General features: G+C 44.0%; 1 protein-coding gene across 1 annotated transcript in view; it reads left to right on the top strand.

Annotated features, from left to right (window-relative positions):
- CEP112 (centrosomal protein 112) overlaps nucleotides 1-21,306 on the top strand; it is a 357,759-nt gene extending 336,453 nt beyond the window's left edge. Inside the window, exon 28 of the transcript XR_014714068.1 lies at nucleotides 21,219-21,306. The gene's annotated coding sequence lies outside the window, so the exon portion shown is untranslated. The remainder of the gene's footprint in view (nucleotides 1-21,218) is intronic.
- The last annotated feature ends 57 nt before the right edge of the window (nucleotides 21,307-21,363 follow it).

The following is a 21,363-nucleotide window of genomic DNA, read 5'->3' as shown; positions in this document are numbered from 1 at the left end:
CTGCAGGAACATTTAGTTGGTGGTTTCCAAGGTGGTGACGGTGGTATTAGCAATGATGCCAAAGCACAATGATTATTTGGGCAAGATAACAAGAGACATAGGTTAAATTTGCTCTTAAAGAAAACAAAAGGCGTATTAATTTCAACTCCATTCAAAACACAGGGATGAGAAACCCAGAGTCTGATTTTTCTGTAGTTTTACCCCTAATGTAACACTATTGTGCCAGATCCTAAGATGCTGTAAATCAATGTAGCTTCATGGACTTTAATGGAATTACATCACTTCAGTCCAGTTGGTGTGTGGCCCATTGACTTCAATGGAGTTACTCCTGATTTACATTACTGTAGTCTGTAACAAAGGAGAATCAAGTCCCCAATCTCCTGCCACATGAGAACAGCTACAGAGGGTTAATGATTTCCAGCCTTGTAAGAATGTATTAGAAATCATAGGCAGTAAAGAAGGTATTAAAACAATTTTTGGATGCTCTCTCCCTCTCAATATTATGGTTTGCACTAAAAAAAAAAATCGATGATTCTTAACAAAAGATATGTCCAAACAGCAATCTGTGTGTCCTGTCTGGGGATATATCGACTCAACACTTACCAAGCTTCCCCTAGCTTTACTGAAAAGGTGAAACAAAAGTGCCAATGTTAATTATTTAACCTCGCTTTTAAGGACTTTAGTGAAGGTTTTCCGCAGGGGAAGAACATACCTTCTGTATAATCAATAGGGCTTTGGCAGGGAGGGCATTGGCCATGTAAGAAATTAATGAAGAATTGAGATAAACTGGGGTGGTCGTGGGGGAAATGCAACCCCAGTGCTGTGCAACCTTTTGTTACCATTTTGCAGTCCTTCGACATGGAAGGAACTGTCTAGTGCTGACAATGGGCCCAATCCTGCCATTCTTACTCAGGCAAAACTGCCACTGAAGTCAGTAAGACTATCCTCATTTCAAGTAGTGAGTGAAAGCAAAATGGCATCATGTTGTAACCGTTGGGAGACAGCAGCTTTATAACTGAGTCCCCAGACCTTGTTGCACCTGTGAAGTAGGTCAGCTGGCCCCACAGCAGCATGTTTCCACTGCCATGAAAGGCCAGCACAGTTTTCTGACCCTAGAGGTCCAGGATGAAATCCTAGCCCCATTGAAGTCAATGGCAAAACTTACTTTGACTTCCACAGGGCTAGGATTTTAACCCCAGGATCTAACCAAGTTCATTCTGTCTGAAGATGCAAATTTAGAAACCAGAATGAGTGATGATTTAGGTTAAATGAGGTTCGTTAGCCCGACCCCCATCTCCTTTTGATTCGGGGGGGGGAGAGGGGTGTATGTGTGTCAGATTTTTACAACACAAATTCTATCATCAACAGTGGCCAGTTATCCAAAAGAGTCCGCCTTTGTTTTTACAGTAGTTAGGGACCCTCCCTCGGCTCCAAGTATAAGTAGAGAAGAGATAATATTTAATCCACTTTGGTTTACCTGCCAGTGACACATTTTGTGATGGTGGAATCAAGCCATCCTCTGTTGGTTAGTGTGGAACTTTACTACATTCTCACATACTATGTAAGGCACACGCCGGCTGCGGGTCAGCAATAATCTCCTACTAACTGATACTGGTCTACACAGACTCAGGGTCGCTGCTGTCATCCCATTGTTTCTAAGGCAGACTGTCCAGGTGAATTATTTATAGCATCAGCCACAAGAGGTTAGATTCCAAGAGGTGTTTAGTAGATTCAACTTCTATGGAGCGCAAGCAGGATTAGCCAAGATATTTCTGATTCCAGGATCAGGCCTACAGAATTCCTGAACTCAGCACATTTCACGTGTTCTCCTCAACGGTGGGAGAACCTGCCCTTTGGCAATATGATACTCTCTGTTCATATTTATTCACTTTGTATTTTACCAGCTCATTTTTTCAGGACTATCCAACCACTATCTTTTATTTTTTTGGGGCGGGGGGCTGGAGGTCCTCTTAGCTCTCCTGGCACTTCCTTCAATTGAGAGGTGCCCGTGATATTCCTCCTGGTGATCTCTCCAACAGCACATGCTTTGTTCCAGATAAAGGTGCTGATCTTGCAACTAGCTATGTACAACGGGCTCCATGCAGTGGTCTGCTCTGTGGAACCACTTGGAGGATTTGCTTCTGCAGTGGTCATCTACTCACTCCTTTTTATACTTAGTAAGTGAAAATTACAGCCTAATTTAAAAAAAAAAATCTTAATGATGCCTTGCTGGTCTGGCTTGTGAGAAGGCAGATTATTGGAATCAGACAAGACTCCAGCACTCTGAGGCGCTCTCCAGGCTGGTGCCTTGTACATTTCCATATCATATCAGCTAACAATAATTGAATAGATAAGAAGAAACGAAACAAAACAAAACACAGACAGCAGGTATAATTTTAGGGTTCTGAGATTTGATAGGGTCCCTACAAACAACCATGCAAAGGTCTTTCCTTAACATCCAGAAGTCTTCCTGCAGTCAGTAAAATCTGTTAGATAGAACTTGATGGTTGGCCCCTCATCTTTTCAATATCTTTCCAATATCATCCTTTGGCTGTCAGGATCCTGTTTGTCCAGATATGCTTCAATTTCCATCTTCTTTGGCACTCACCTGGGACGCCCATTGGCAGAAGTTAGTCAAAATGGGATATGCGCCAGCACGTTTAGAAATCCTCACAATTTTTCAAGTTGCTGGCTTTCCTGTACCAAATATCAGCCCCATCATATGACCGCCTCAGTGTATCAGCACAAGTCTTGTGTAGACTGGCCAGAGCTAGCTCACCATCATCATTCTAAACAAATTCAGCAGGCTTACTATTTCTCCATTTTATTTATTAATTATTCCTGAATGTCAGTGACCATTGCTAATGTACCTGGATGGTTCAATCATGAAAAACAATAATTTACAAAACCCATGCAGGAGCTCGCCATCATTTGGTGAGGTTCACAGTTAATCAAGGAGCTTTTAAATGATCAGTCAACTGGAAACTGAAACTTACTGAAATGAAGACAATTTGCGCAGCTACATCTCATTCACGCCTTTTTGCCGGATGCCTAGGCCCAAAGATGCAGAGAGCATGGCGTAATGGTTAAAGCATAGCACTTGCATCCTAGGTGGCCTAGATTCCATTCCCAATTCTAAATGACTGGCTGCATGTCTTTGAGCCAAGTTACTTATCCTCCCAGTGTGTGTTTTCCTGTCTACAAAGGATTACCTATCGTATCTGGATGCTATGAGATCGAAATCATATGATGGGTGAAGTTCACCCTGTGAAGAGGGTCCGCACAGGTCTATGGACCCATTAAACCCCACTTTTGCCCTATTTTGTGCACTTAAGTAGAGGATAGGCATTGTGCTGGTCCTTTGCACAGGCGTGAAATTTGCCCTAATGCCTGTAAAAGACTTTGATGGATGGTGCTAAAGAAGTACTATTCATGATCAAAAAAGGCCTCTTGATTCTTTCCAGTGAACACACCCGTTCCAGCACAGGAAGGGTTAAGTTTTATGCTGCAACTGCAAAGCCCAATTTCTTTATTTCCTGTTAATGACATTATTGCCTACATAAAACCATTGGAACATGTTTCTTTCATTTGTTTAATTTCAAGTTCTGAGCACACGAGCTGGAAACTATGTTTAATAGTTAAACTCAAAACATTTGGATTTCCTTTCCTTTCTGTGATTTTCAGTAAGACTTAGCTGAATTTTTAAGTAACCATTTTTTACACAGCTATAGAAGCCAGCCGGCAAACAAAAGGGATTATAGTGCAGCATCAAATCACATCAGTTAAGGCTAGTAACACATCATATATTTCGCTTCCTCCATAATCTTGCCAAGATCTCATCAGACCCTTCTTGTTACCAAACAGAACAAATTCACCCTTCCATAAGGCAGGGTGTCCAGCCCTTTCAGAAGAAAAGCCAGGCCTCTGTTTGCACTATGCACATAAGAACACTTTCCCTTAACATGCATGGAAAATATGTTCCTGTTTCCATGAACAAACAGGATGGAATGTTACCTTAGTCCCTTCCTGCCCCTCATTGGCAATGGCATTCCCTTTACCTTCTGATCTTTAGACTTGCCATTGCTCTCCTACTGCAATTCTCTTGCCAAATTCTCGCTGTTTCATGAAGTGCTCCATTAAGTCAGGATAAAATGGGAACACAGATTTATTTTAAAAATTTATTAATTTTTAATAGCAGAAAATCCGGTGTCCTCTTGTTAGAACAGGGTATGTGGATCTAAACGCCTTTGAATATCAAGGGGAAACCTCAGATTTGAAACTGTGCTCATGGTTTTGTTTCAGGTCAGATCCAGATAGCTAGGGATCTATTTTCTGGTTCTGAATACATCGGAAACCTAACAAAGACAGATGATTTTAGCCCTCATAACATGATGGAAATTTCACAAGCGCTGATTACATGAGATTTCCTCCACTCGAGATGCCCGGCCTAATGATCTAGTTGCCAGTTGGGGCTGTAATCTCTCCAAAACAACTTGTGAAGTTTTGGTGGGCACTGAACCCTAACCAATAACCCAGCTTAAAACTGTTCTGGATCCAGACTCAAAGAGACAGTCTCCTTTGCACATCTGTACCCAAAGAGCCAAATTTATGCCTCATGGGAATACACTGGAGCCAGTGAAGATCCTCCAGGAATTAAAGTGGCCAGGAATGTCTGTAGTCTCCAAAGGTTTAACTCATAGTACCTGCCACCAATTAGGCAAGACTCAGTTATTTATCCTGTTGAACAGAATCACTGGATACCACTCTGCCATTGCAGCCATATGGCCTGATCCAAAGCCCGTTGAAGTCAATGGGTATCTTTTCACTGGCTTCAAAGGCCTTTGGGTCACGTCAGGCGAGCAACAAATTCTGCTCTTGGATATGCATGTGGAGCACATCACTTCAATGGAACCCAAGTGGACACGCTCAAGGGCAAAATTTGGCCCCAAGATGGAGAGTTCAGTCACTGGTTGTTACCTTGTGAACAGAAAGTATGTAGCATAGCTAGCTAGTATTAGCATAGAGCCCGATTCTGCACCCCTTTCTCCAATGGAGTAGCACTTACCTATGCAAATAGTCCTACTGAAGCCAAAACTTGAGTGGTGTTTGTCATAAGGGTTGAAGAATTCATCTTATAGTAGTTACTTGTAAAATAAGAAGCTAGTTAAATGGGTTAAGTGTATTAAATAGCTAGTCTGTGTCGGGGGAGGAGTACATGAATGAATGAATGAATCATGGAAACTTGGTCACAAATGTCTTCGTTCCCCATTCTGTCCCCAAACCTCATTTCCAATCAATATTCCACACAGGTGAAGGAAACAGTTCAAAAATGTTAATAGATAGCAAAGGGCTTGTGTGCTTTATCAGCTGCTATAGAATGTTTAATGATGATACGGTGCCCCTTTTAAGTCTAAAAATGCGGCCAAGAGTGAGCAGATAGCAGGGAATGTTTTCAACAAAACGTCAAGGAAAATGTCTCTGTGTTGGGGGCTGGAAGTGTTAAAAGGATTATAGTAAGAGAAAAATGTATCAGACCTATCTGGTAGGACTCAGTAACAAAGGTATGTTCGCTTATGAAACAAACTTCAAATCCCATAAATCTAGTTGTGTGTTTCCTTCTCTTATATTTGAGTCTCTTTCATAATCCTTTTTCCTCTGCTGTAAATGTCTATCTGCATGTATAATGCTCTTCACTTGTAAACTGACTGCTTTAGAGAGAGAGAGAGAAAGAGAGAGTATACATACAGATAATCAGGTTTGCACTTATTAAACTAATGATGTGAAACTAACCCCCCCCCCAAAAAAAAGGAAGGAAGGAAGGAAGGAATAACTTCAAAGGTATTAGCTCACATGTGCGATGCAAACCTCATGTCTTCTATATACATGGCCTTCCTCTTATTTTGATCAAGTCTGTTCCCAACACTTCTGTTGAACTACTTGCAGGCCTTTGATCTTTTTATCAACATGACCACCAGTCAGAATACTGAAGCTTGCATAGCATATGACAGTGCATATGACATCATGTGTGAATAACACAGCTTTTCGGTTTAGATTTTACTGTCATTTTTCTTCCCTGGGCTGCTCTTTTTCCTTTAGTCTCATGCAGAAATGTACCATTCTTTAATAATGGTTCACACCCTGCACTTTTTCATCCAGAGATCCCGATACTCTTCACAAAAGTGGGAAGAGTAAATAGTTCTACCCTTTTCACACACCCACACATTCTCTCTCTCTCTGTCAGGTGGGGACAACAAGGTACAGAGAAGCTTGGCACAAATGGGATTGTGCAGGAGCGTTTTGACCTGCCTTATGGGACCTAGGAAAGCCAGGATACTTGTCACCACTGGAGGCGAGGTGACAAGGGTTTAGAGAGCTGAGGATGGACAGGATCTGAGACAGTCAGCAGCTAGGAGCACACTCATCTTTCCCCTTCCAGCCTCAAAACTTCTCATCCTAAACAGAGACTTTAGCTCACTAGGCAGGCAACTGCATTTCTCCTTGACCTAACAGGGTAGACACTCCTCGCAGCCATGCAAACAGCTCTCGTGAAGAGCATCTCTCCTTCCCACATGCCCCTCTGTCGCACACTCTTTCCAGATACATGCACAATGAAATGACCCAACTGGGGGGCATTTGCCTCTGCTGAGGCTTAGTTTCCCTGTTGTGCCCCCTGCTGCTGGATGTAATTGTGCATACCAGCTAGTAAGAGGCAGGAGAGTGCGCTTAAAATTTTCCAATATGTACTGTGGTAGCAAACATGCTCAATGTTACACCATGGAAGCAGGTGGCATGCTATTAGCCCTGGGGCTCAGCAGAGGCATCTGTGCCCTGTCTCAGTATTTCAGGTGGTTAGAGGAGGCATCATGGAGAGAAAGGTCAAGGGGGAGTCACACAGGGGACAGAGCAAGGACTCCATAAGCCAGCACCTGTGCTGGTGGCTTTTTGGTGGGGTGGGAGATGCTTTCATTTTGCTGCTCTTTCTGAGTCTGCAGCCCCAGGTGGCTGCCTGTCTAACCCAGGCACTGGTTATTTACAACACATAAACTGATTCCAGAGATTTTGACTTAATTAAATAGAGAATAAAATGACCTGGTGATTGATGGACTTGCCAGGCACTTTATGTCTCTCATGTGTTTTGATGAAGGGCTGGAGTGCTGAGTTTACTGCAGAACTTGGAAGGCCAAACTACTTCTCTCTTAACAAGATGAACTTTACAACAAACAGTGCAGCTATATTGTCCACAGCCTATGCCCTTCTGTGAATTGATTCATGTCCTGCAGGTGGTACCTCCTTAGGGCTGATCTAAGGATCAGCTCTCAACCAGTCTGGTGCCCTCTTCTGTCAGTTATTCAAGCTGTGACCCTTCTCTCGCTCTCTTCACAACTCAGCCCTCCGGCCACATCACTATATAGTCGTTCCCTTCGAGGGTAACAAAGTCTTTCCAGTTCAGCTGTCCAGTTGGGGTCTCCAACACTCCTTTGCCACTTTCCCTACCTCACAGGGAAACCCAGGCCAACCCTCTACACTGGGTTCCCTTCCAGCCCAACAAGCAGCCAAGGTTTGCATAGTCCTACCCTGGGCTGCTATTTCCCTGGGCTTCTTCCTACCTGGTCCTCTCAGGCTTTCTTTCCCCACAGCTCCTCTGCGGTGCAGAGGGCTTATACTCCCTCTCCCTACAATGCCCAGAGAGCAACTGCAGACTCTTTCTGCAGCAAACTTCCTGGATTTATAATCTAGCCTACTCCTACTCCTCTGTGCTTCTTGTTCAGTTAGGTCTGGCTGTCTTCCCAGTGCACCTAGCCATCTTAACCCCTTCAGAGGCTGATGTAGAGTGAACTCCCCATCACACCTTCTTCAACAGGGATAACAGAAGGCATTTTCAGGGGAAGAAAAACAGCTGCTATAGATATACTCCAACTTTTCAATATTTTTCATTAGTAGAAAATACATAGCACCAAATTCCATGGTGAAATAATAGCTATCTATGTTGTATACACCCACAAAATATACCAAGTAGGGACAAGTTTCATTGCTTGGTTTCACACACTCACTTCGATCATTCTTTGTTTTTGATAATGGAGTTACTTCTCTAGAGCAGGGCTTGTAACTAAATGACTTATATAGCTTAGTTGGAAGAGCAGACTGCCTCCATGGATAGAAGCTTGGTAGAGTAAGCTGGCTGACTTGGCAGCTAAAGAGCAGGTAATGTTTCAGAGAAAAGGGACCTCAGGCAAATTTGAAAACATTTGGTACAACTGTTTAGAAATCTTTGGTTAATTCCTAGTGGATGGAAACCAAGATATCACTGTCCTTCCCACTCTCTTGCCCCACTTACTTCATTTCCTTTCCCTCCCTTTCCATTTTTGTTCTTTTAGTCTTTTTTGTTTGTTCTCTCCTTATTTTTAGTGGGGGGGAATCAATAAAATATAAATTTAATAAAATATCGTGAGTAGAACTAGGCTTAAAAACCCTGTTAAAGTGGAAGAAGTAGTCTAGTGGATGGCCACTTGACTATGATGCAGGAGACCTTGGTTCAAGTCTTGACTACCATTGTTTTGCTGGATGACCTTGGGCAAGTGACTTACCCTCCCTGTGGCCCAGTTTCCCCATCTGTAAATGGGGATAATGATACTCACTGTCACAGTTCATAGAATCATAGGACTGGAAGGAAACTTGAGAGGTCATCTAGTCCAGTCCCCTGTACTCGTGGCAGGACTAAGTATTATCTAGAGTAGACCATCCCTGATAGGTGTTTGTCTAACCTGCTCTTAAAAATCTCCAATGATGGAGACTCCACAACCTCCCTAGGCAATTTATTCTAGTGTTTAACCACCCTGACAGGAAGTTTTTCCTAATGTCCAACCTAAACCTCCCTTGCTGCAATTTAAAGCCATTGCTCCTTGTCCTATCCTCAGAGATTAAGAAGAACAATTCTTCTCCCTCCTCCTTGTATGTACTTGAAAACTGTTATGTCCCCCTCAGTCTTCTCTTCTCCAAACTAAACAAACACAGTTTTTCCAATCTTCCTACATAGGTCATGTTTTCTAGACCTTTAATAATTTTTGTTGCTCTTTTCTGGACTTTCTCCAATTTGTCCACATCTTTCCTGAAATGTGGCTTCCAGAACTAGACACGATACTCCAGTTGAGGCCTAATCAGCATGGAGTAGAGCAGAAGAATTACTTCTCGTGTATTGCTTACAATGCTTCTGTTAATACATCCCAGAATGATGTTTGCTTTTTTTGCAACAGTGCATAGGGCAACTGCTCCAATATTCCCCCTCTATCCAGCAAGGGCACATGCTTGAAGGCTTCCTGTTCCTCAGCCGTCACCTCTTTTGGATGGAGACATGCATCTCTCTTACTCCTGATGGATTCTTCCAGGCTGTGCAGCACCCCGCCCCCCCACACCGTGAGTTCCCCTGCAAGTCTGACTACACAGTCAGGCCTGCTCTGCCTTCTCCTCAGAGGCTATAAATGGCATAATTATCCATTAGATGTAAATTATCATGCAGCTTTTCCTAAGCAAGCACATTTATTCTTAGGGTGAAAGCATTACAGAGAAAACATACTAAAACAAAGAAAAAACCTGCACACATGCTACGTAGCTTAACAGAGATCAGCCCAACTCCAATAAGGGCCTGGACAGTGGTCAGTCCTTCTGTGGTCACAAGTTCATAACAGCTGTTAGACTCAGAGGATTAGAAGGGACCACGAGGATCATCTAGTCTAACCCACTGCAAAGATGCAGGATTTGACGTGTCTAAACCATTGAAGACAGATGGCTATACAGCCTCCTTTTGAAAACCTCCAGTGAAGAAGCTGCCACGACTTCCCAAGGCAGTCTGTTCCATTGCTCTACTGTTCTTACAGTTAGGAAGTGTTTCCTGAGATATAATCTAAATCTGCTATGCTGTAGTTTGAACCCAGTGCCTCTTGTCCCTCCCGCCCCCTGTGGCAAGAGAGAACAACTTTTCTCCATCTTTTTATAGCAGCCTTTCAAGTATTTGAAAACCGCTATCATGTTGTCCCTTAATCTCATCTTTTTCAAACTAAACATACCCAGTTCCTCCAGCCTTTGCTCATATGGCTTGCATTCCATCCCTTTGATCATCTTTGTCACTCGCCTCTGGATCCTTTCCAGTTTCTCTACCTCCTTTCTAAACATTGGTGACCAAAATTGGACCCAGTACTCCAGCTGAGGCCTAACCAGCACCAAGTAGAGCATGCTATGCCTCTGTTAATGCAACCTAAAATTGTATTTGCTTTTTTTTGCAAAAGCATCATATAGCTGACTCATGTTGAGGTTGGGATCCACCACAACTCCCAGATCCTTGCAGTGGTGCTGCCAAGTCAGTTATCCCCCATTCTGCATTTGGTTTGTCTTCCTGAAGTGCAGCGCCTTCCATTTGTCTTCGTTTAATTTAATTTTATCATGTATATCCCAGTTCTCCCATTTATCAGAATCTGAATTTTAGCTCTAGCCACCAAAGTGTTGGTAAGCCCCCTAGCTTTGTGACCTCTGCAAAGTTGATCTCTAGTCCTCCATCCAGGTCATTAATAAAGATGTTACGCAACACCGGACCCCGAACAGATCCCTGTGGAGCCCCACTTGAGACCTCCCTCCAATCTGACATCATTCCATTAATGGTTACTCTTTGTTTGCGGTTGTTTAACCAATTATGTGTCCACTTAATAGTAGTTCTGCCAAGCCCGCGTTTCTCCAGCTAACTTATCAGAATGTCCTGTGGGACTGTGTCAAAAGCCTTGCTGAAGTCCCGGTATATTATGTCCTTGGTGACATGCCCCTACTTCTATGCCCTGTATGTATCCCTTTTGGTTTTTAGATAGCTCAAATATGCTCCTTTGGGCAGCCACATTGGCCTCCTGTGCCTCTGCCTTGGAATAGTCTCATGTTGAGCCTCCAGGATTACATCTTTTATGAACTGCCAGCCCCCTTTGACTCATTTTCTGTTAGATCAGAACAAGCATCCACATGAATAGATCAAGTTTTTCCAAGTCTTTCCCAGAATGATTGGGGCCCCTTTTGAACAGAAGGTCTCCTTCGTTTACTGGATCAGAAAGCAAGCCCTGAGATGATTTAAACTCAGGCTATTTATCCAAAAGCCCTTTGTCTGTTGGCCTCTGGAGAATCCAGTTTGAACTAGTCTAGGCAAGCTTCCCTAGGAGATGGTACCTTTGTAGAGGTGTTACAACCTGAGTGAATTTGCCTAATCACCCCTCCACTGTTCTTAATTCCTGGAGAAGCTGTGGTTTCCATCCTCCAGGGAATTATGTACAATCACTGGCCCACAATGGTATGTAAACTTAATTCAATAAGGTTGAACTGAATTCAGTAAGAGTTGTCCAAGATATTGCAGGAAGCTGCCATATCTCTCACACTGACTTCCTTTGCGAAGCAGTTTGAGCTCTATGGATGAAAAGTGCTATATAAGACCTAGGTATTATTATTTCTCAAAGCCTTAAGATGTGATTGTGCAGTGGTGCTCTTCACATCATTGTTCTTTCCAGGAAGCACAAGGTGCAGAACACTTAAAACGAATGCTGGCCATAAAAGGCAATTGCTTAGGATGCTGGTTATGTGTTTTCTTCTAAACAAAAATGAGCCAGATCCTCAGCCGGTGTAAATCACGGAATGACACAATTTAAACCAGATGAAGGTCTGGCTAATAATTTGTCCTCTATTGCTTTTGTGAAAATCAGAGCTAGGGTCTAATTTAGCATCTTGCGAAACATCCACAAAACTGCTCCTCCCAACGATACTGGGAGGTGTCACAACTAATCAAGTTGTCCTTGAGCAGGTGCACAGCTTCAGCTAGGTTTGAGCTGAGAAATGCAACAAGGCATTAGAAATTCTAGGAGGCCAGAAGCAGCTTGATCAAATATGTCATCACAGACAGGGATATTCCAAGGTGAAAACAGTTTTTTAAAATGACCAAATTTAGATCTCTTAGTTTGATTATACCCATAAATAACTATGGTTAGGAGAGCTGACCAGAACTGCACTGGTGTAGTCTTTTGAGATTCAGCATTAGTGGCATTTGACCTACTTTTATGCGGGAAGGCAACTACCTGGAGACATCTCTTTCAGAGTGAGACGCCAACGAAGCAACTGCCTTGTGGGCAGAGAAGACATTGATGGAGCAAATGTCTGAAAGTTAACTAGGGAAAGTTTACACAATGGTTTAGAACATTTTTGTGTTATAATGGGCCCTCTGACTGTTGTTTGGCCTCATTGCTAGCATTACACAGAACCACTGAAAGCAGAGATGAAGAAACCTGATTTGATCAACTACTTGAGTTCCTAAAAAAGTACAATATTTTTCCCTACAAAATTTTTTCCCCTCTGCTCCAAGGAGGCTTCCTGGAAAAATTCCCTTTTTTCCCATAAGCTGATTTCAAGCTCTTTGCCCTAGATGTAAATGCCATGTCCATAATGTCAGAGGGGGTTAGCATGTTTGGCTGCCACTGCTTAAACAGCCCTTTTTGTCACTTTATGACACTTTCACTGTGGCGTTATATAAAATGCAGGACGTAAGGTGCTATGAAGTGAATATAAATTGTTAATTTTGCTATCTGTTCAGTGTGGGAATTCAGATTCAACTGTAGGTTGGTGAATCACAGGAAAAATCAAAGATATCCAGTTTCCTTGGTAGCTGTAGTAGCTACCTGAACATTGAAGCTTTCCTGTAGGCTATAAACAAGGATTTCCACAATGCCAGATACTGGTAAAGATGAAGGAAACTCTCGAAGTTTTCTACTTGTACCCATCATTGCCTATTTATTTAATCAGTCTAGTTCTAAGTATACGCTAGCAGTATATGTACCCAGCATGTTTACACATCACAGATGATAATGAGAGAATATTTTATTATAAGGTTACAAAGTTTTCATCGACATGACTTGGGGATGTTCACATTACCCAACAGTGGCAAATCATGCATGACTCATGCAGGATTGTTCCCAGGTTCCAATATTCTGGCTTGTCCTTAACACCAAGCTACCTTCTTTATGATGAGTCCAACTGTCCAGGTTTTAGGGGGAGAGGGATGTGGGAACTAAGATGTTTGTAAAACCTTTCAGAGTTTCCCAAGTTACCTGGCCCATCTAGCCCAATTCCAGCTTGAGGTTGGAGGGGAACTGAGTCCCTAACTGGGCATGCATAAAAGTGTGCTTGTCTCTTTGCAAATGTGGCCCACGGTGACTGTTTTGGAGGACAATGATGGTCAAGTAGCGCTAAGTGATATTAAAAAAAAACAAAACCCAAGTCTGTGTTACTGTATATTGGCCCCTGTGCTGTGTCACCCTCCAGGTATCATTTCCAGGGCAAGGGCAGCGTTATTACATGAGGGCTGTCTGCCAAAATGGCCACTATTTGTTTAAAATACACTTTTACAAAAATTGCATTTTTGAGAAGCTAAACTGTGAAAATGATGCCTGGAGAATTCTTTGAAAGGGGGTGTGTGTCTTGTCTCACACATGTTTGTAATGCTTCGAACCCACTAGAACAGAATTCTAGTACAGCACGTGATGCTGTTTCAGCCAATCAGACTAGAGTATATAGTCTGGATAATTAAATGGATGTTACCCATGTACGACCTTAGAGCTCCAGTTCTTCCCCTGTGAATGATTTAACCACAAGAGTTAGTAAATAGGAGAGAGAGCTTTTTATGTCCGAATTTCTGGTTCAAAGTCAGTCCAGGAGATAGGTATCTAGAAGCTACTTATTACCTTCTGATGGTTGTTTGGTGTCTTATGTGAAAAGACTTTGGTGATCTCAGTCTAATCCCTAATCAACAGGTGTCCCCATCGAAAATCTCACCACTGGAATGGACAATGAGATAAGAGTTGTAAACGATTCAGGGAAGGGGCCATCTTTTTATTATATGCTTGTAGTGCCTGGCACAATGGGGCCTTGATCCATGACTCAGCACTAACCACAACAAATAATAATAATAATAATACCACATGTCTTGTAGAGAGAGTTCCTCCAGCTCAGAGTTGAAGCACAACAGTGGGGCAGCCATAGAGAAGCTTGCTGTACCTCCCCTGTGGATAGAAGAACTCCAACTTCCAGGGTGGAAAAACTGGAAATCCCCTTAAATTTTATTTTGTTTTCAATTGAAATGACACCAACAACCTCCCATGATGCCCAGGAGATGCATATATTAATATGTGACTGTGTTAGATACCCGATTCCTGTGCTATTCAAGATTCAGCCAGCAGATAGCTAATCAACAAATGCGCTCTTCAAGAGGCACCAATCTCTTAGTACCTTGGACCTATAGCTCAGGCCTAGGGCCACTGGAACACAGGCTCTTCATTGACTTATTTGTAATCTTCCAAGAGGTGGTGGTCAGGGCTGGGAGGAAGCCATGCAAAGGTCTCAAAACCACAGGTCAAGGGAAATAGCTTGTTTAGCAATACAATTAGTTACAGATATTGCAAACCTAAAATGTGTTTTTAAAGTGTATAAAAGGGAAGAGGAAAAGATGCAGGCCTTGTCTGGGAAGATTCTTACAGGGACACTCTCACTTTAATGAGCATAATTTAACTTACTATTGTCACAACTATCATCTAATATTAAGTGAAAGAGATTAGAGAAAAAAATATATATTTCTTTTGTTTTTTTTCCCTCCAGTTTGCTCTGCGGCTTGACCACGCTTGTTATAATTTTCTCAGGTTCCCCTGTATAATCAGTTAGGGCCTGGGGCTGTGAACTCATAAGCACATAGGTAACTTAGCGGAGTAGAGCAGCTGTCTTCCACAGGACGACTCATATATGTAAGTGCTTGCAGGCCTGGACCCTTTGCCCGTTTCTTCATTGTTTGTGCGGGATATTTAACACAGGGCCTGATTTCAGACGATGAGCATCCTCAAGTCCAGCTGAAGGCAGTGGGAGCTGTCAGGTGCCCAGCACTTCTGAAAACCAGGCCCGTAAGGAACAATCTGTTCCACCTTGCATTTAGCTGTGATACTCCTTACCCTTCCCACACCTGAAGCAGAGCTTGGTGGAGCTCAGAAGCTTTACCGATGGACGTTGGTCCAATGAAAGATATCACCTCTCTCAGGCCCTTAAAGAAACAGGTGTGATTGTAGAATTGACAGGGGAGCATAGGGGTAGGTGCACTATTTCAAACTGCTTCCCAGTCTTTACTACTTCTTCTTCTTTTTTTTTTTAAACGGATGAAAGGGGCAGTGCCTCTTTGATGTTTAAAACCAGGGACACACACACACCTTCCCCTGGGACTCCTCCTGCAACAGGGCTGCAGAGAAGAGCAGGATTCCCATATATACTTCTGCCCCTCCAGGTCCCACCCACCCAGACCTTACGCTTTGCTTATAGCGGCTGGCCTTTGCGTTTCCCCGCCGATCGCAAGGGATCGCCCAGCACCCACCCTCTTCCTGCCTCCCCCCACCTGCCAGGAGCAGACTCATTCATGAAAGGCAGCGCCTCCCCCGCACGCCCGACTGCAAATGTATCAATCGCCGGCATGTGGCTCTCGCCCCGCTGACTGTCCAATCAGAGAAGCCGGGGGAGGGCGAGGGGCCAATGGGAAGTGTCCGAGGGACACACACCAGCTGCCTGATCGAACTGGAGCTGTCAAACCTCATGCCCCCTGGGAGAGATCGCTCCTCCCCAGGGTTTTTTCTTTGACACCCTCGGACCTGCAGAGAGGCACTAAGACAAAGTATCATGCACGGGCACGGAGGGGAGGGGTGTGTGTGTGTAATCATCCATTCCCCACTCAGAAATAAACGCCCCCCCCTCCACAAAACAATTATTCCTCCCCCCCCCCACCCCCACCGTCTGGCGCTTATGGCACCCCCATTCCTCCACCCCACTCACTGATTATTCCCCGCACAGAAAATGCCCGAGCTCCTCAGGCTGATTATCCCCCCAAATACCCCAGTGCCACGTGTTGATTGTAGCCCCCAAAATATGCACCACTGACTAGTCCCCTGCCTATAATGTTTTCTTGCCCCTTGCACTTGGTACTTCAGGTCTGTAAATTAAACCCAAACATTAGAGACAACTTAAGGGTTCCACCAACTTTCCCACCAGGGCATGAAATGTAAATCTTTCCCCTGGCCCATAAAGCCTAGTGGTGGCACTTCAATGACACGCTTCGTTGGTTAGCTTTGATTTTACAGAAATAAGCGGCCAGATCCTCAGGAGGTATACATTGGCACACATCCAGGAGGCTCCCTGTTTATACCAGCTGGGGGTGTGGCTCTTGACTTCAATGGAGCTACCAGCTGAGGATCTGGCCCCATTGATTTCAAGGAAGCTATGCCAACTAACATCCGTGGGGATCTGGCCCCATTGTCTTCAGTGGATATGCACTAGCTGGGCATCCAGCCCAAGGTCGTTTTGAAGAAAGAACCCTCCAGGGACAAAGTACGTTTCTGTATTAGCAGCATTGTTTCCATCGTATTTCCCCCACTTACTCCCAAACCTAACCAAAAATGCACCAGTTACTGTTTACATCTGGCCAGTGGCCTTCACTGATGGTGAACAAACGAGAAAGACTGCTCCAGACTCCGGGTACTGGAGACAGGCTGATGGAAATTCTACATAATTGCTATTTGCCTTGCCTCCACTATGTATACTTTGGGGAGGAGAGGGGGAATGTATGCAGAGCAGAGAGAGATGCAAGTCTTGTAGTTAAAAGTTAGTTTGAAAGGCTAATAACAGGTTGCATGTAGCTTTTGCATTTCCAAGGGATTGTCATAAATTACATTCACAAAAAAGAAGCTGGTGTTTGAAAAGCATAGCCCATGTGCTGTTTTTAATTGCCTTGCAGTGCCAGCCCTGCCCTGCAGCAGTCACCATTCTACACACTGACTTCTCTGCACACGTGCATTTTCAGAAATGTTGGCATCTAAATCCAGTGGTCTGATGTTCAGCCTTTTCCGCTGAGAACAAATGGGGGCTGAGCACTTTTCAAAATTCAGCCCTTGATGCATATAGGAACGTTCTGACCATAACATATTTTCCTTAGATTGTGAGCTCCTTGGACTGTCCTTTTTAAGAGCTGGGGCACTGCTGTAAATAAATAAGTACATGTAATAATGCATGCAACTCAGTGCACATGAATAGTCCTATTGAGCCTACCCACGTGAGTAAAGTTACTTACATGCATAAATATTTGAAGGATGAGGACTTTACATCATATACTCTTTGGGCAGGGACTCTGCCTTTGTGTGTACTGGGACAAAGCACTGTGAGTGAACCTGTTTGGGGCCTCTGGGCTGAATCATAATCTAAAAAATAACAAGGAAAATCTGATTACAAAGTTTCTTCATGCCCTCAAGGAAAAACCACCAGTTGCCTTGTTTTGGCCATGCAGAGGGAAGTTTTGCCTGCTTTTGTTCATTCCCTTAAAAAAAATCTAAAATATGCATTCTGTGTTACCTAGATGGGGACAGGAAAATTTTTTCAATACATTAAAAGCTGCAACAATAAAGTTCACATTGAAAATGGGGCTGGCCCTTCCACTTAGGACAGGGGTGTTCTGGTTCTGCCCTTCCCCCCAAAATAAACATATCTGAGTAAGGGGGGAAAGGAGTCAGTGTAGCCTATAATGTGGGACTCAGGTGACCTGAGTTCTAATCCCAGCTCTGTCCCTGGCCTGCTGGGTGACCTTAGGTGAGTCCCTTTACCTCCCTGTACGTTTTACTTTCCCCATCTGCAAAATGAGGGTGGTGATTTACTTGACCTCCCTTTATAAAGTGTGTTGAGACCTCCTGATGAAGTGTCATGCAACAGCTAAGCCTGGGGGAGAGAAGGGGGACTGGATGAGGAATACGGGTTTGGGGTCCAATCTCTAATTGAAGCCTTTTGTATAAAGTTAAAAAAACCCATTCTGTGTCTGTTTAATATTTCACATATGCGGAGGGAGGGATGTGAACACAGCTTAAGCCAGAGTTCAGTTTATGTGCCAGTTATATTACAATCAGATATTGCTTAATTAGGATGCGGCCTGAAAACAGGCATTTTGGATGATTAAAAGGGACCCATTTTCTCTTAATAGAAACAGGGTTTTTTTTTTTTTTGGTTTTTTTTTTAAGTTTATATATATACACACACACACATATATATACCGCAGAAAAATTTCAAATTTCGTTTCCTCCCGAACTAAAGGTGACCAGGAAAATAAATGCAATAAGCTGTTGGTTGACATTGTCCAAGGGGGCGAGAGTTCAAGAACAACCGATACCTGTCTGACTGGTGGCAAAGCAGAGACGCAGCGCGGGGGGGGGGGGGGGGGCAGGCACAGGCTGAGGGAGCGTGGAACGGGTTAAAGCCGGCAGCCGCCGTGGTGAAGGGGGGTTGCCTGTCCCTTTAAGGCTCCGGCAGCATTGCAGGGATAACACGATTGGGGCGGCAGGATCACTTACTTCTGACGTTCCAAAGCCTGGGGGAGTTGGCTGGAGATTGTTTCCCTTTGATAAGGTCCTGGCAACTTAGTAACAACTCAAGAGATGGGGGGGAAAAAAAAATAATTCCAAGTCTAAAAGCTTTCATTTAAAAAAAAAAAAAAGCGCAACATAATAAAAAAAAAATAAAAATCAAATCCTCCTTTGGGAAAGAATGATCTCCGGCTGTGTGCCAGGCTGCCCCGGGAGTCCCTGGCGCAATGGTGCAACAGGAAGCTGAGGCGTGTATGGGGTGGGTGAGGTGGGGTTGTTGGGTTTTTTTTTTTTGGTGGTGGGGAGGGGGGAGGTGTTGCAGAAAGGCGCTTATCTCCCTTGCAGGACCGTTCTCTCGGTTCTTCACTTTGATGTGCACAGTTAAACCCACAGCTCAGTGTTTGTTGGAATAGCCTGGAGGACATTTGGTGCATGGAATGACTGCTTGAAACAGGACCTGAGTTGAAAGAAGGGGGGGGGGGGTCAGGAGAAGGAGGGAGGGATCAGATCTTTTGTATTTTTTTAAGGGGGGGGGGTTGGTAGAAGGAGAGGATCGCACTGAACTCTTTTTGCTTTTACTCACACATTCCGTGCAGCCCGCTTCTGCCAATGCTCTCAGATGCTATTGCAAAGCCGGAGAGGAGGAGGAGGAAGAAGAAAATATAGGGGGGAGTGGGGGGGGGGCAAGCGGCGCAACATTGCGGCTACTTTTGGTGGGAAAGGGCAGGGGGGCGGGCGGGGGGTTGTTTTAAGGAGGAACGGAGCGGCGGCGGCGCGGAGAGAACTACGGGGATCAATGGTAAGTTGCAAAAGAATGTATGTGTGATCCTCGCGCGGCCCCCCCGCGCTCTGCTCCCTCTCCGGGGCGCTTTGATGTGCTCTTCGCTGGGGCTTTGAAGTTTTAAGGAAAGCTATTTATGTGCTAGCTATGGGCAAGCCGGGCTGGGCTGGGCTGACACCGGAGTGGGTTTTATTTTGTTTTTGAATGATGTCGCAAAAATCGAGATCTCGGTGCCTTTTTATCTGCCAGAGGGGCGAAGCTTTTATTTTATGGGCATGGTGGGGAAAGGGAGGCAGACATAGTAGGATGCATTTTTGTTAAAGGTGGATGTGGTGAGAATGAGATCTCTCTCTCCTCTTCCCCCCCCCTCCTTCTCCATACCCCTCCCACACCCCCTCCGCACCCCCTGTGAACTCCAAAGAGGCGCTGCACGCTTAGTTAGGGGTCAGTTGTTGCACAGGACTCGGAGGAAGCAAGTAGCTTAGGACTCTCTCTCTCTCTAAGATCTCTTTCCAACCTCTCATTTCTCTGCCCGTCGCCATTTCTGGAGCAGGTTTTTTTTATTATTATTTGGCAGGATTGTCCTTTGTGGGCTTGGCGCCTCCTGGATTTGTTTCTTCCCTGCTTTAGTTTTTATTTTTGGAGGGTCTCTTTTTTTCTTTTCTTTTCTTTTTTTTGGTTGCAGGAGGGGTGGTTGGGTGTATTTATTTTTGCTTTAAGGTGGGGAGCAGGGGGCTGAGCTTGGAGGAGATGAGAGCCCAGGCACGGGATGCCTGCAGCAATCAGGTACATTATAGACAAGGAGGAGGCTCTCGCTCTCTCTCTCTTCCTCCTCCTTTTCTGCAAACGGGACTCGATATTGCAAGACTGATGATAATAGGGGTGACATATTGAACTGCTTGTTTATGTGTGTGTGAATTTCTGCTTGGGTTTGTGCAGCAAAGAAAAAAGCCAGGAACTCAGTTCACGCTTTCTGATTAGTTTGAGAGCCTTTCACATGCTTATTAAACCAGCTTTTTATTGGATGGAAGCAGGTTTTATTAAAACTGTAGAGAAGCTTTTAAAAATCATTCTGCAACCGTGTAGTGAGTGTTTACTTTTTATTGATCTTTTTTTTTGTGAAACCTATAGCCAGATTTAGTTAATTTCACATTTACCTTCTAATGATGGAAACTTGTTCTAATAAAAAAAGTCACTAGTGAGTCAGCCTTTGGAGGCAAATGGGTTGGTGATTTTTTTTTTCTTCTCTCTTTCAAACTTTTAACAAGTGCATATGCTTAACTTCTCCAAATCCATGGGAGGTGTGTGGTTGGTTGTTTTTTTTTTTTGGAAGGTTTTAGTTAACTTCTGAAATGAGTCAGAACTGTTTTTAAAATGAAACATTGTAGTGATTTTTTTCCCCAAAAAAAGTCTTTCTGAACGTGCCGTTCCAAAACAGCATTCAGCATTGTGCTAGAAGGGCTTCTGGTGATCATAATCTAAATTTTTAAGGAGTGAGAGGAGAGGGGGGTAAAATGGAAACCAGATGCCGAGAAAGGCACGTCTTGTTCCCTGCCTTGAGTTATCTACAAAAAAGAGGCAAAATTGGGGGGGGGGGGATTTGTGTGTGCGCAAAACTGGTTTACCCTGCAGACAGCAGAACAGAGCCAAGTTTGTGTGTCTGATGCTATCACTGAGAGGGGAGAAGGTGACCTGTAGTTTTGTAAAGAGGGGTGTCTTCCCTGGAGACGGGTTTTGTAAATTGTGATTAGATATGCAGTGTAAGTGAAGGGTTAATTCTTTTCCTTTCCAGCCCCCCCCCCCCCGAAGTTAAAAGTGCGCTGGGAGTTCAGAAAAGCATATCTGATACTTTTGATTAACACTGTAGATAGCTGCGTTGCCTTTTTTTTTTTTTTTGACTGAAGAGTTGAAAAGCCTGTTTACTTTTTGTCTTTGATGTTGGGTGGATCTGGTTTTGATTAGATCAATACTCTTTTCTTTTCTTTTTTTTTTTTTTCCAGAAAGGAGGCTCAGAGGATCTCCTGCTGACTTGAGAGAGAGGCGCACACTCACACACACACACACTCACACACACAGAGACAGAGGCAGATTGCTGAGGAACTTCAGGGGGAGGGGGGCGGAAAAACCCTACCAGAAGAACTCGTG

This window comes from Lepidochelys olivacea, assembly GCF_965140295.1.
Source record: "Lepidochelys olivacea isolate rLepOli2 genome assembly, chromosome: 14".
Classification (NCBI taxonomy): domain Eukaryota; kingdom Metazoa; phylum Chordata; order Testudines; family Cheloniidae; genus Lepidochelys; species Lepidochelys olivacea.
This window is presented reverse-complemented; position numbering and strand designations above follow the sequence as displayed.